This window comes from Aotus nancymaae, unplaced genomic scaffold (genome assembly GCF_030222135.1).
Source record: "Aotus nancymaae isolate 86718 unplaced genomic scaffold, 86718_ANA_hifiasm-v0.15.2.pri h1tg000007l, whole genome shotgun sequence".
Classification (NCBI taxonomy): domain Eukaryota; kingdom Metazoa; phylum Chordata; class Mammalia; order Primates; family Aotidae; genus Aotus; species Aotus nancymaae.
Window position 1 is genome coordinate 54,956,328 of NW_026988418.1, and position 15,521 is coordinate 54,971,848.

Below are 15,521 nucleotides of genomic sequence, written 5' to 3' on the forward strand. Positions count from 1 at the left end.
TGAGCAAAACAGACAAAAATCCCTGCACTCATGGAACTTTTACACTACAGGAGACAAATAAATAAATTGTATAGTAGCAGTTGGGAATACGTGCTATAAAATAAGTAAAGTGGGGAACGTGGATAGAGGGAGCTGGAGGTAGGAGGAGGTAGAGGAGACTGCAATTTTCAGTAGACAAGGCTGCTCTAAGAAGCCATAAGAATAGGCATGAGGGTCTCTAGGGAAAGAGTCTTCTAAGCAGAGAACATAAAATGCCAAGGCCCATAAGAGGGAGCATACTAGTTAGTGACTGGGTGCAGTAAGAACGTGGTGAGTAGCAGGAGGTGAGGTCAGGGAACTAATAGGAGGACTGGGCAGAGGGTGCAAACTGTTTGAAGCCTTTCAGGACATCAAGAGGCATTTAGCCACTAGGGTCTTGTGGATAAAAAAGAAAGACAGACTGAGTGACTAATGTTTTAAAGGGGGGCTGGCTACTGTCTTGGCAACTGACTGAGTGATAAGGAAGTCAGAAACGGATGATTGCAATAACCCTACAGAAAGATGCTTTCAATAGGTAGCTTATTCTTTAAACTCTTGGGTGCTCCCAAGAATTCTGTAAACAGAGATTTAGAGGACTTCTCCTGTTAAAAGCCAGAAGATACTCACAGGGAGGCAGAGGAGGATCTGGCCTTTGCTTGGAAATTGGTGTTTTTTCTTCCCTGCCTCAGGGCTGGATCTTGGCAGAAATCTTTACTTTGTGAATTCCCAGATGGACATGAACATACCAGACAGGGCACATTGGGCTACACATACCACCTGACAATCATTTAGTATCCAAAAGTAGATCACCAGCTTGTGATTCTTCCAGGCCCCCTGCCTCTTTCCCTTCTCCCTCTCCTTAAAAGCTTTCCCTGAGAGTATACAAGGCCAAAGAAGAATGTACTACTTATGGACTCCCCTCTGTTGAGGTAAAAAAGGAGAAGGATGTCAAAACTATCAACCAGAAAAATGTCTTAAAATTTTGTGGGGAAAAATTTATACTTAGCTGGGGCTATTCACTGAGCATTTTTGCCTAGTCCACAGATGAAGGTGGCTGCATCTGCTGTCAGGAGCAAGCTCAACCCTCAGGCCAAATTCAGCCCATCCGACATGTTTTATTTAGCCCACAGAAGGTTGACCCATTTCTAACTGCTCTTGGGAAATCAGTGGGTCTACCAACACTGGGCCTGCCTTCCCACACAGGGGGATAACTTGCCCCCTTTACACAGGACAGCGATGTGTTTTCCAGTTTGCCACAGTCCCTGCCACTCCATGTCCTTGTCATCTCTCATTCACTTAATTATGATACTTGGCTGGCATGTTGCAGGCTTCTGATGCTGTTACCCCAGTACAGACCAAGTGCAGACGGAATTTCATTTCTGCTTTACTAAGTCACAGTCTTGAGGAATCCATTGGCTTCAACACACAATTAATTAATTTGTGGTGACAAGCTACTAACTGGCTTATATGTCACTTTCACCTCTCTGGGCATTAGTTTTCTCTAATATTTATAAAAGAGGGACATGCATTTCTAAGGTTCCTTGCAGTAATTATGCAATTCTACTCTAATAGATGCTTAAACATAAAACCTATTTTAATACTGTCCAAGGATCCAGGGTACCTTCCAGACACGATCTCACTCAATCTTCTCTGCTCTGCAGATTGCACATTATAGGTCAAGAGCAAGCTACCACACGGCAATACCTATCAGTCCTACCAGCCATCTCACCCTTCCCATTTCACCCACATGCACTCTGAGCACTCTGCCTGCCCTATATGAATCAATAACTGGAAGGATAGAGAGGTCACTTTAGATAGGTACGGAGATAATAGGCATTCCCACGGTCTCTCAGGAGATTTTTCAGAAATCACTTTAGCTCTATTAACAGCTCAAGTTCCCTCTCTTATTGCCAGAGGGAGGGGCTCACTCAGCTGCTCTGCAGGTTGGAAAGGAAACTGATGCTCCCCAAGGGAAGGGGCTCAGAGTGGAGAAACACAGAGTGTAAGTCTAGGGAGTTGCAATTTGTAAGAATATTTGATAAACGAAAATGCAAGGAGAATTGGTGTATGGTATAGACAGACTCCAAGCATGGACACATACACACACACACACACACACACACACACACAAAGTGGTAATATATGTTGGTACATTCTTCCATATTACCCAAGTTCAGAAAAAAATTTTGTATCCTTGTCCTAGTTTCTCAAATTCAAGTGTCTCTAGTTTTTTTAAATATCAATCCATGAATGACTCATGCTCAGCTAATATGTGGTTCACCAGGCCACTTTTAGCTCTCCTACATTTCCACGTATAATCTTTCTCCTGAAATGCTTTTACTTAAAATTTTGCTTTTTCTTTATAAACAAACTATACTTTTCTCCCCACCTCATCAATCTGCTAATGCCAATACCAATTCCACTAAAATCACGTATATTAATATTCTCGCCAAGACATTATTTTGCTTTTGGAAGTACCAAGCGTTTTCCAAGTACAACCTACTCATCAATCAAGCTGTTTCACCTGCTTGATTTCGTATATCACTCATATTTTCTTGATTTGCTGCAAGTAGCTATTAAGATGTTAGAATCAAATAATACATCAACATTCAATATCCCATATTACTTGCTTTTTCTATGGTTTTCCAGTGTGATTAAGTTGAGAATGATCAGGAAATAATTGCTTCTCTGAAGGCCATCTAGAACCCCCTGATATTCTGACACTCTCAAACTGTGCTGTGATGATTTCTTCCAGTAATTTTCTAAGACTGGTAGTTTCATTTACGGCCAGGGTTATCTAAAACACTCAGTTTTGCTGTACTTGAAACTAACCACTGATATAGCTTCTTTCAAGATGCAAGCATTGCATTGGTCCCACTAGTCTAGTTTCTCATAACATTGTGGGGACGGGTGGACACTTGGGTTTCTTATTCCTTTGTAGTCTGCAGAGAGATATTTTCTATAAGGCAAAATAGACCTTCCTCCATGAACTGTTATCTCTGGTATTATTTTCTTACACTTTAGCCTGTCTAATTTGTGGACTGAGAGGAGCAACAGATCATGTGAATGAATCATCTCATTCAAAACCAATGACAAGATGGTAATCATCATTACAAGCAGGTTCTATGAGTCTTTGAACAGCATGAGATATTTGTAATCCAAGACCAAAATCACCATGAAAACTGTACCTAAGGTACTAATGCCTGTCTAGCCTCCATTACTTTCCTCTCTCCAGTCTGACCTACTAAAATAATTAATCTAAGGTTATTTCTTCCTATATCAGTGTCTAAACTTCCAAAGGAATGGTGATTTTCCGGCCCTCTCTTCAGGCTATTCACATACATTGAATTTGTTCTGAGACCCATACACAGTCTGGCCCTCCTAATTCATCACTAACCACCACCCTAGCTTAACATTTCTAAGCCTGGAGACCAGGGCCATCTCTTAGAGGCATTTTCTATCTTTCAAGCTTCTTTTTATACAGTTTTCTGATGAACAAAAACTCAGAAGGAGAAAAAACAATCTGCTATAGCAATACCTGGAGCAAAAACCTGGGCCCTTATTGCTATTTTTAGGGTTTATAATTCCATTTGATAAACATTTATTGAGCAGTTGCTTATATACTAGGTGCTAGAAATACAAAGGTGAAAAACTGTATACACCCTGTGGTCAAAGTACTCAGAATCTATTGAGGGAAGCAGGCACAGGCACATGATTCAGAGATAATTATCAGAAAAATTAGATTTGACCTGAGATTTCACAACATAAATGAGATAGCAATTAATTTTGTCTGGATGGGGAGTGGGCTGGGGCAGGGTGGCCAAGGGAGGGGTTCTAGGAAATTTACAGAAAACAGAGAACACTGAATCTAGGTCCTGAAGGATGGGTATAATAAATACACAAGGAAGCATAACAAAGACCCAATGATAGGAAAATGAACAGTGTGTTCAGGGGGCTTTCATTTTGTTTTCCCCTTCCCAACCGCTCCCCGCATCTTCCCACCCCCCTTCTCCCCGCCTGAGGAGCCCTAAACTATTTCCCAGGACATCTTCCAACTTCTTTTTACCTTTCCTCTCCTCAAGCCTTCCTCCCCAAGCACTCACCTAGCTGGGAATATGAAGGGAAGCTCAGGGGGAAACTGCTTCTTCATTTGCACCTCCCTCCTCAAGCGCTATAGCTTAGAAGACCCCAGAATGATTTAAAATAATGTCAGCAAGAAGGGACTAAGATTTGCACTACTGTGAAAATACCCACAGAAACAAATTAGAAAAGAACCCGGAAAAGTGAAAAGGCCGGAGGTTTAGAGCGGTGGAAAATATAGTAAGTATCCTCCCCTTTTTTTTCTTTTTACTGTTTTTGCCGAAAGGCTAATTCTTATGTTTAAAAAGTTTGAAGAATGTATTTTTACTGAATTTACATTGTTCTTCCTAATTAATGACCTTGCTAAAAGATGAACTATGGGAAGGATTGGGCTCGGTGTGGCCTCTCAGACAGTGGGGGCATCTGGGATGGCAGCAAGGCTGCTGAAGTTCACTCTTCCTTGGGGTCCTCACAGGAGTAAGCACTGATCCAAACACAGATTCTGTTCTGATTCCCATATCCAGGAGCTCATTTAACAGGAGTTGCTGGTTTCTGTTTCAAATGAAAGAAATCTTTCTAATGTTCCAAGATTCATTTTTCCTATTTTTAATTTACAGCCATATGCAACTGTGGCAATTACAAAAGGGTCAGAATGAGAAGAACTGTAGCCTATTTTTAATATGTGAAGCTCTGGCCCTGAGGATTTATAAATGGTAAGATTTCAGAAATAGTGTCAACTTAAAAACAAAGACATCTACAGGTAATGATTTCTGGACTGCTGGTGCATAACTTTACAGTTCCACAGGTTTTTTTGCACTGGAATTTTCCTCAATACTAACCTTGTATTAAATGAACATATTATTATCATGGACAACCATCACCACCCTCCACCAATGCTGCCTCTGCAATTTACTGAATGCCTGATACTTTCCAGGCATCAGTTCATTCAGCCCTCATAGAATCCTTTGAAGTAGATACTGTTATCCATGTTTTACAGAGAGGAAACAAGAGGCCTAGAAGGATGAAGTAATTTGCCCAAGATCACACAGCTAGTTGGTGTCAGAGCCTGAATGTAAAAACTGTATCTATTTGAGAGCAAACTTTTACTTTTCCCAATATGCCCTATTTCCCACACATTTACCGGGAACCTCGTTTGTACCTGCCTTGACTCCAGGGAAATGGCCCCTAAGAAGCTGGGGTGAAAGGAAGGCTGGGCTGTTTGCTGTGCTAATGAGATGGGATTTTTGTTTCAAACCCTGATACAAATTTGTTTCTTGGACTATCAACTTATCCCTGATGGGCACAGCTTACACTTGAGTATTTGAGTACTGGTGTAACAGATGCCATGTGACAAAGGAATTAAAATCCCGAAAGGGAAGTGGCTAGTATGACTTCTTATATAGGTCCTATCCTGAAAAGTGAGTCATCCATCATTTTATACTTCTCTATCTCTAACCCTCTTTTTTCAGAATATTTACACCTTCCTCCAGGCCCTCCTGTGATAACACTTGGCATTGTCCCTACCCAACAGAATAAACTGAAAGGCAGGAAAGGTGGTGGAAACAGACACATTTAAGTGGAAAAGGCATTCGTGAACAAGCTCTGAGATGTCTCAGATGTTTGTTTGTTTTTTTCTTTTTCTAAGGCGAGACACTGGTTATATTTTCTATGTTCCAAATGTTGCCAAATACCCTCCCCCCAATGTGGCACCAGAATTGCAAAAACACATATTCAAATGCAAATAGGGTGAAAGTCCCAGATGCAGAATGTTAAGACTATTATATAATACAGTGAGATTATCGTTTTTTCTCATCTAAAGACCTATCATTATAACCTCTGCAAGTGAGGATGCTTAATTGGCAAAGCCCCCAGAGCAGAGAGAGTATCACGGTGAGCCTCCTTCTGAATGCCCACTGAGTATGGGCTGACTTGGCACTGATACAGAGACATCCACTTTATTCCAGTACAGGCTGCAATTACACCCTTCACTCAAAGTCTATTCACTGACAGTGACCCTCACTCTGAGAAGCTGTTTTCTGGAGTGCTAAGTCCCCAGTAGCCACAGAGATCATCGTGCATTCACAACAACTCCTGTAAGTTTTAGGATCCTTGTTTTGTTTCGTTTTGGGTCCTGCACTAAGTCTTCATCCTAAAGAAAATAAGGAAATTGACATTACTTTCTTGATGCTACCCATGAAGACTCAGAAAAACCTCTTAATGAGTAAGTAATTGTTTTTCCTCACTTTGCCTTATGAGGCCATCACATATCCAAATATCTAATAAATTTTCCTCTACCTCCGCTGAATCAGCTAAGATAACATTCACAGATAACATTCTTTCAAAAGAGACATGAAAACAACTGCTCTGGATTCAGTCACATCACCTAGGAATGGTATATAGTCTCTCCACCCACCTCTGAAACTTGCCTTTTGCATTTTACTTTTGGTCCTGGCAATGCACCCTGCAATCCTCAGTTTTCATTAACAACTTCTATCCACAAGATATTGGGGTATATTGCAGCTGGCTGAATCTTTCTAGAGCCCTAGACTGAATGTCAAGAGACAGGTGATTTTTTTTCCCTTTCCACCACTTTTATATTCAAATAATCTTTCAGTTTCTTTTCTTTACAATGTCTATTTTTAATGATTTTAAAAGAATGACATGCCTCTTATAGAAATATTGGAAAAGAGAAAAGTGTGCAGAGAAAAATAAAAATAATTTTAAAAATGCTACCACCTAAAGGCAACATTGATAAAGATTTTTATCTATTTACTTAGTTGTTCTTCAGTTTATTTGCCTGTGTGAATTCTGCAAATAGAAATAATATTGAACATAAGTTTTGAAACTTGTTTTTATTTACACTATGGAAATCAAAGGTTGTGATGAATATATTTTTAAGAGAAAGAGAAAGAAGGAGCAGGGGAAAGAGACAGGTGGGAGGAGGAGGAGAATTTCTTAACAGCATTATAGATCTGCTGAAGATTAGCAAGAATGAATCTAGAATCTTTCTTCTCAGTATGGTTTTATAACATACTAAAATAACACTTATAGAATCCTAGAGGATAATATAATTGACTAAGGGTTACCAAGCTGCAAGACTGTTAAGGCAGTTAGATTCTAAAGCAGCACTGAGAACATGATTCAAAGATCTGACCCTGACGTCTGGGTTCAGTATGGAGGTGAATAAAGAGCAGATGGCCTGGAAGACACAGAGAGTTGAGGAACTGGAATACATGATGAGGTAAACAACATTCAGAAAGAATGAGGAAGTGAGGTGCTTGACCTGTGGTCAAGAAGTATAATTTCAGCATTAAGGATTCCAAGGGTGGAAAATCTGGAAGAAAGATGAACTACAAAAGATGGCTTGGCTTATAGAATACTGAAGTGAATTCGAGTTAAGGCACTGTCAGGTCAAGGAATAATAGTGATATATATTCATGCCTAGTGACCCCTCTAGAATGTCAGTCCCTGGAAGGGAGGGTTTTTAGATCTTTCACGATCATCTGTCAAGCATTTTAAGAAGTCTAGGTCATAATAGGAATAAAATGCATTTTTTTTTGCTTTTCCCTTAGTGAGAAAACAAGATACATCTTTCTTCCTTCCTCCTTTCCTTCCCTCCTTCCTTCCTTCCCTCCCTCTCTCCCTCCTTTTCTTCTCTCTCTCTCTTTCTTTTCCCTTCCTTCCCTCCCTCCCTCCTTTCTTTCTTTCTTTCTTCTTTTCTTTTTCTTTCATCTCACTGTGTTGCCAGGCTGGCGTGCAATGGTGTGATCTTGGTTCACTGCAACCTCTGACTCCCAGGTTCAAGTTATTCTCCTGTCTCAGCCTCCCGAGTAGCTGGGACTACAGTCGCTTGCCACCATGCCCAGCTAATTTTTGTATTTTTAGTAGAGATGGGGTTTCACCATTTTGGCCATCTTGACCTCGTGATCCACTCACCTCAGCCTCCTAAAGTGCTGGGATTACAGGCATGAGCCACCACGCCTGGCCAAGATGCATATTTCTTAAACAATGATAAGTACAATCTGAATGCACAATGGCATCAAGCTTTGATAACCTGCTGTATCCATTCTACAATAAGAAGGCACCCACCAAACAGATATTCACATCAGCCTTTTGGGGAATCTTCTCCGAAAAGCTCTTAATAGATGACCTAGTTCTAAGTGCTAGAAACAATGTTAGATGCTAAAGATTTACAGATGAAAGCATTTCATTTTTCCAATAAACTAGAGTATGGAAAATATCAAGTTAACCAACTAGCTACATGCTTCAACAGAGTTGGCAGAGCGTGTTCTGGCTACAGAAAACACCCAGACCTAGGTTCTAAAAATAATTCCGAAAGGAGATATTTCTAAATCTAACCTCTGAAGGGTAAGCAAAGTTATCCCAGCAAAGGCAAGGCTAGATGTGTAGAGGGGAACAACTGGTATATTAAGGCCCACACATAATAATTTTAGCTCATGGTGAATTAAGTCGCAATGACTCTACAACCGGCTCCCTGGGTCTGCTGGCAATAATGCTGCTCCAGTGGCACCAATAACCTGAAAATCTCCAAGCAATACCAGAAAGTAATAGAGAGAAAACCTCCAAGTAATACACGGAAAAACCTAAAACCAACTCAATTCCAAACTTCACATGTTGTCACTTGGTAGACACAAATGTAAACTTCTTCCTGCAATAAAAATCTATGTTGACTTAGTTTAAAAGCAGCATATAAAGGATATTGCCCATAATCCCCTAACCAAACACGGCATCTATGTTCTCTTTATTCTCTTTGCTTGTAATAGACAACCTAATAGGTATTCATAGCTTTGATATAATTTACATCTACCTTTTACTTTCTTATGTTAAAATTTTCTGTTTATTATCATTTCAGGAAACATTTCAGGATAGTAATAGCGATTAACAGCAACACTGAAGCATTATACCCCAGAGAAGGGTAAAAATTGAAAATGATGATATTGGTTCATCTAGGTTATGTCACATTATGCCAGTGTGACTCAGTTTCCCCCTTTACAACAGGAATTCAGATCTTGAAAAAGATATTTAAATTGAATGACTGAATAAAATTACTCAAATTACTTGAGTAATTTGCAATTTACTTTCAAGAACTGGAAATGTTGACATAGTTATTCTACTTCTGAACATCTATTATTCAAAAAATAATGCTGCAGAAGAAGATGCTTTATGTACCTAGATATTTATGAAGTATTATTGTTAAAAATTGGAAGTCTACATGCTTCAGGATAGGGTAATGATTTAAAAAATATTGTAATTCCATAGCATGTTATTCTACATTATGAATGATAATATACTACATTATGAAATGGACAATAAATTTATTCTTAAACTATATGAAATGCTAGAAATTATTCAATTTTCTTTGTCAGTCAATGCTTTTTTTTTTTTTTTTTTTGCAATGGAGTCTTCCTCTGTCACCCAGGTTGGAGTGCAGTGGTGTGACCTCGGCTCACTGCAACCTCAGCCTCCCAGGTTCAAGTGATTCTCCTGCCTCAGCCTCCAGAGTAGCTGGAATTACAGGCACCGACCACCATGCCCACTAATTTTTGTATTTTTATTAGAGACAGGGTTTCAGCATATTGGTCAGGCTGGTCTCGAACTCCTGACCTCAAGTGATCCTCCCACCTCGGTCTCCCAAAGTGCTGGGATTATAGACGTTAGCCACCGCGCCTGGCCAGTCAATGCTTTCTATGTGTCAGAAGTCATTGCTTCTTTACACCCTTTCTACCATGACCATGATAAGAAGACACTGGTTGCAAGTTACCTCTTCCCTCGCTAGCCTTGGAAAAGCCAAGAAAGAAGGACATTTCTGTGGAATGTAACAAGCAGAAAAGGACTGAAGATAATGAGACAGATTAAGGAAAGATGAATCACAGGCTATGAAAGTGCTATGAAAATAAAACATTATTATTATACAATTTATTATAGTCTGTGACTAATTTAGCACTTTAGCCATAAGGGTTCAGAAAAAAGAAATTCAGATCATGCTTGTCTTGCTGGCCACAGAACTCAGAAAATGCTCTGAGACAGAGGAAAACAAGTCCTCAATGCATTTGAGTGTTTTAAAATAGAATCACACAGAGCCACCTTGGGTCACTATGACATCTCTTTTATTCTGGACTTTCTTCTAACTTTAAATGCTATTTGAATTTTTGCCAGAGACAACTTGTGGAATGTTCTGAGCCCAGTTTGGAATTTTATTTATAAAATGGGGGTAGATTTCAATAGGAGTAGTGTCCTGGGACATCCACTGAATGGATGGATACTCCACCTAGCCTTGGAAATATGATCCCTCAGCCACAGACAGGCGAGCCTCCCACAATGGGGAGCACACCATGAGGAGAGTCAGCTTATCCTTTCTGAGACAAAAACAACCCCTTCCCAGTCTTTAGGTATTTTAAATATAGTCTTAGCATGTAGCTAAAAGAAATGGGGGCTGGGACAGTCAGGTCCAGACTGATCTGGTATGTGGGAAATAAGCAAGTAGGAGTGAAAGCATTGATTCTGGCAAATTCCCCAGGCCAAAATCCAAGTATAGGCCCATTTAAAAGTAGACCAGAGTTGCAGAGGCAGAATTTCCTTCTTAACTTTCAGGTAATTAATTGCTAGCAGTGCTGAATATTAAACAGGAAATTCAACTTCCAAAGACATTTCAATAATAGAATTTTGAAAACAAGCATTTTCCTAATATGAAGTGTTATATGCAAAGCACCAGCACCATAATAAGTAAAGATATTGGAATTAACTAGGCCTTCCTAGTTGTATGAATGCCAGCAAATCACTTAACCACGCTAACCTCAGTGGCCATATCTATAAAATGAGAAAAAATGCCATCTCTGGTTGTAACTATGTCTTTTCTAAACAGGACTCTTTACTAACTCACCATGAATTCAAAGAAAAATAAATTTCCCTGATTCCTCTAGGCTAAACATTTATATAGAGAAAAACAAATTCAAATAAGCTATCAATGGAGATCTGTTAAGTAAAATATAGCTATGATAAATGGACACCTTGTCTTGCTTGAAAGCTGTACTTCAGAAAAGAAACAAAGCCAGAATTCTTAAATTTTGAAACCAGATCATTACTTTTCTTGAATGTTACTTCCATTTTCCATACTTCCACAGACACAGCAGAAAAATGCAATTAATGCTTGCATTTTATTAAATCAAATTGCAGGGTAATAGAAAACAAAACAAAACAGACTAATTTGCTTTTCTTTTCTAACCTTCAGTCTTATAGATTGCCCTTAAACATTTCCAGTTCACTCTTTTCTTGAGTTATGTGTTCGGGGAGGTTGTATAAGGTTCATATATGAGTCACCTGACGTTTATTCAGCGTTCTCATATGCTAGAAACAAGAACATTTCCACTGAAATGGGGAAGAGGATTAGTAATGACTTTTTCAGCACTGAATGGTGTGGTAGGCTAAAATAATGGTCTTATAAGAATGTCCACATTCCTAATCCCTAGATCCTGTGTATATGCCACTTTCCATAGCAAAAGAGGGCTTTGCAGATGTGATTAAAGATTTTGAGATGAGGAGATTATCCTAGATTATCTGGTTGGGTCCAGTATAATCATAAGAGTCCTAGTAAGAGGGACCCTGGAGGGTCAGAATGAGCAAAGGAGATGTAATGTTAGAAGCAGAGGCCAGAGCGATGCCATTGCTGGAAGGGGCTATGAACCTGGAATGTGGGCAGTCTCCAGAGGCCGCAAAGGGCAAGAAACAAATTCTCCTTTAGAGCCTCTAGAAGGAGAACAGTCCTGCTGACACCTTGGTTTCAACCTAGAAAACCAAATTTCAAACTTCTGACCTCCAGAATTATAAGGTAATACATTTGTATTGTTTTAAGCCACTGAGTTTGTGGTGATTTAGCCAGGCACAGTGGCTCACACCTGTAATCCCAGCACTTTGGGAGGCCGAGGCGAGTGGATCACTTGATGTCAGGAGTTCGAGACCAGCCTGGCCAACATGCTGAAAACCCATCTCTACTAAAAATACAAAAATCAGCTGAGTCTGGTGGCATGAGCCTGTAATCCCAGCTACTTGGGAGGCTGAGGTGGGAGAATCCCTTGAACCCGAGAGGCAGAGGTTACAATGAGTTAAGACTGCACCACTGCACTCCAGTCTAAGAGACAAAGCAAGACACTGTCTCAAAAAAAAAGAAAAAAAAGTTTGTGGTGATTTGTTACACCAGCAATAGGAAATTAATACAAACAGTAATCCTGAAATACCGATAATCTTTAAAGCAGAAGGTGTAGGGGGTGCTAGTCCAGACGGGTGGAGGCTGAAAATTTAGAGCAGTAGAAGCTGCTTGCCTAGTTGATAATGGACCTGCCAGGTAAGAAAACCTCCCCCCATCATCAAGTTCTTCATCAGCTCCATGAGCTTATTCTTTTGACAACCTTCACCTTATTCATGGAAATAAACTTGAAAGGTGGTGACCAAATCAGCTTTTTGTAAAGCCAGGGTAGTCACAGAAAATTTGCCATTCCAGAGCCAACCACGCTGCGTCCAGATGATTTAACCAATGAATTTGGCAGCAGTCACGTGACAGCCCCAGTGGGTGGGGGGAAACTTCCCATTGAGCTACAGAGGTGCAGATGATGTGTAGCTAGAAATAGAGCATATCTAACTTTGAGAACTAAAATACCAAGTCCCTTGTCCTTTATGGGTAAATTGAGCAAGTAGCCAGCTTCAGAAACAACTCATAAACTGAGTCACCTACAAAACTCTACTAAAATAAAGTAAAAGCATAGATTTTTTGGAATTAAACAGTTCCAGGCTATATTGCTTTCTTAGCTGTGTGTGTCACCCTGGGCAAATTATTTAATCTTTCTGAAGCTCAATTTCCTTTTCTTAAAAATGAGTATAACAGCAATTACCTGATAGGGTTGTAAGGGTTAGGCGAATTAAGTATTCAAAGAGATTAGCACACAAAGAAAGCTTAATAAATGTTGTCAATTATAGTTAATTTTTATTCTTTCAATCCCCTACCCACCGTGTAGAGCAGCCAATGCATATCTCTGCCTCAGCATCTGTCTGCTCAAATTATAAATAATGAGAATGTAAAGACTTCAAAGGCAGAGACTCAATCTCATTCATTGCATTCATTGTTTTATTCTTAGCATCTAGCACAGTGTCTGGCCTGTTTGAAGGGCTCTCAAAAAATAATTTTTTTTTTTTGAGATGGAGTCACGCTCTTTCACCCAGGCTGGAGTGGAGTGGCACAATCTCAGCTCACTGCCACCTCCACATCTCAGGTTCAAGGGCTTCTCCTGCCTCAGCCTCCTGAGTAGCTGGGACTACAGGTGCAAGCCACCACAACCAGCTAACTTTTGTATTTTTAGCAGAGATGGCGTTTCAGCATTTTGGCCAGGCTGGTCTCAAACTTCCGACCTCAAGTAATCCACCTGCCTAGGCCTCCCAAAGTGCTGGAACTACAGGCGTGAGCCATTGCCCCTGCCCTCAAATTTTTAATAAGTGTTTATGAACTGATCTGATCTGTGAGTCAGGAAGGATCTGAGATGTCAGCCATGATCTGTGATTATAGGATTTTTCCAACTGTGAACCATTAGATGGAGAACTAAATTCAGTGAATCAGAGCCAACATTTTATTTTTAAAGAAAAAGATAGAATAGCAAATATCAGAGTGCAAAACACACAGTAAGGTTACATATTGTTACAAGAAACTTGTGTTTGTTACATATGTAAGTGTACTTGGCTGCAATGTAAATATATTACTTATGGTGGGTAGAGGTAAACAAAAAATAATGTGAACATTCTGAATGTTCCACCTTGCCAGTATTTGTTCTTTTCTGTCTTTGTAATTTCAGCCATTTCTGATATGTATCCAGCAGCGCGGTGTTGAGGTTCTAATTTGCATTTCCCTGATGACTAGTGACGTGGAGCACCTTTTCACACTGGATGCCCTCTTTAGAAATCTCTATTGTAATCACTTTAAGAAAACAATCTGGCAGTATTTACAAAATCTGAACATGCATTTCCTATGACCCAGAAATCATACTTCTACTTACTTACTCAACAGAAATGTGTACATACGTTCACCAAAAAACCTGTACAGAAATGTTCATAGCAACGCTGTTTATAATAAGCTCCAAACTGGAAACTGTTCAAAGGCCTATTAAGAATAGAATGGACATCAAAAAAAGATCACTTAGGAGAAAAAAAAATAAAGACAGAAAAGAAAAAAAAAGAATAGAATGGACAAATAAATTTGATATATTTATATATAATAGAAGCCTATTTAAAAGCAAGAATAAATGAACAACAATACCATATAACAGTATAGAACTCCAAAAGCATAAGATTAGTGAAAGAAGCCACATACGAAAGAGTACGTGGCGTATAATTTCATTTACATAAAGTTCAATCTAGGAAAAATTACTCTATGGTGTTAAAAATTATGATAATGGTTATCCTTGGAGTCATCAGGAGGGCTTCGGGGATGCTGGTAATGTTCCCTTTCTCTACCTGAATGCCCATCCCAAGAGTATACACAATTTGTCAAATTAATTGGACTGTCAATATATAATTTGTGATTTTTTTCCAAATCATTTCTGAATTTGTCTGAAATTGTTACATGTAAATATAAAGTTTTAAAAACTTAATAAATAATACCTTTTTCTTCAAGCACGAAAAACACTAACAGAGAACAAAAAGCCCTGATACATTCACTTGCATCACCATCAAGTGGTCATCTAGCCTGAGTAACTCCAGGGTCAGCAATCTCTTTACTGCCCAGGCAGCTCACTTGTTAGAAAGCATTTTCTTTACAGTGAGCCATAACTTGCCTCGTTGCAAGTGGCTTGCATCAATCAGTTGTTCTGTCCTCCTAAGAGATTCTAAAGTGATCCAATCCCTCTACCACCAGCAGCTCTTAGGAAATTTGAAGGAAGCTACATCCTCCCACTCCCAGTCATCATTTCTCCAGACTCAGGAGTCCCAGGTCCTTTGGTCATCCCTCAAGGCATGGCTTTGAGTTTCTCTTGATTGTATTTATTTTATCTAATGATCCGCAGAACTAAGCACCATCCTCTAGAGAGGCCCAAGAAGAGCAGAAAGGAGGCAAAAGTAGAATCATCACTTGTAAATCTAGACAGCATACTTCTTCTGTCAACACACTCTAAGCTTCCATTTGCTTCTTCTTTAATATTCACACCATACCATTGACTGCTGTTGAGCTTAACAATCAACTAAAACCACCCAAGTCTTTTGCCTAAGCCCCAGATTTGCCTTCTGTGTTAGTACAGCCTTCACTCAAGAGTCAGAGCACTCACTTGGCCCCACCTCAATTCTCCAAAGCTAAATCCTGCAGAAGGAAGCATATCTGTTTTAGAGACACCTCTGGAATAGTTTCCCTACCCTTCCGCCCACTAAAAAAC

General features: G+C 39.6%; 1 protein-coding gene across 4 annotated transcripts in view; it reads right to left on the reverse strand.

The window, feature by feature from the left end:
- The window catches only part of PDE4DIPP2 (PDE4DIP), a 295,357-nt gene that overhangs the window by 182,056 nt on the left and 97,780 nt on the right, over positions 1 to 15,521 (reverse strand). The window lies entirely within an intron of this gene.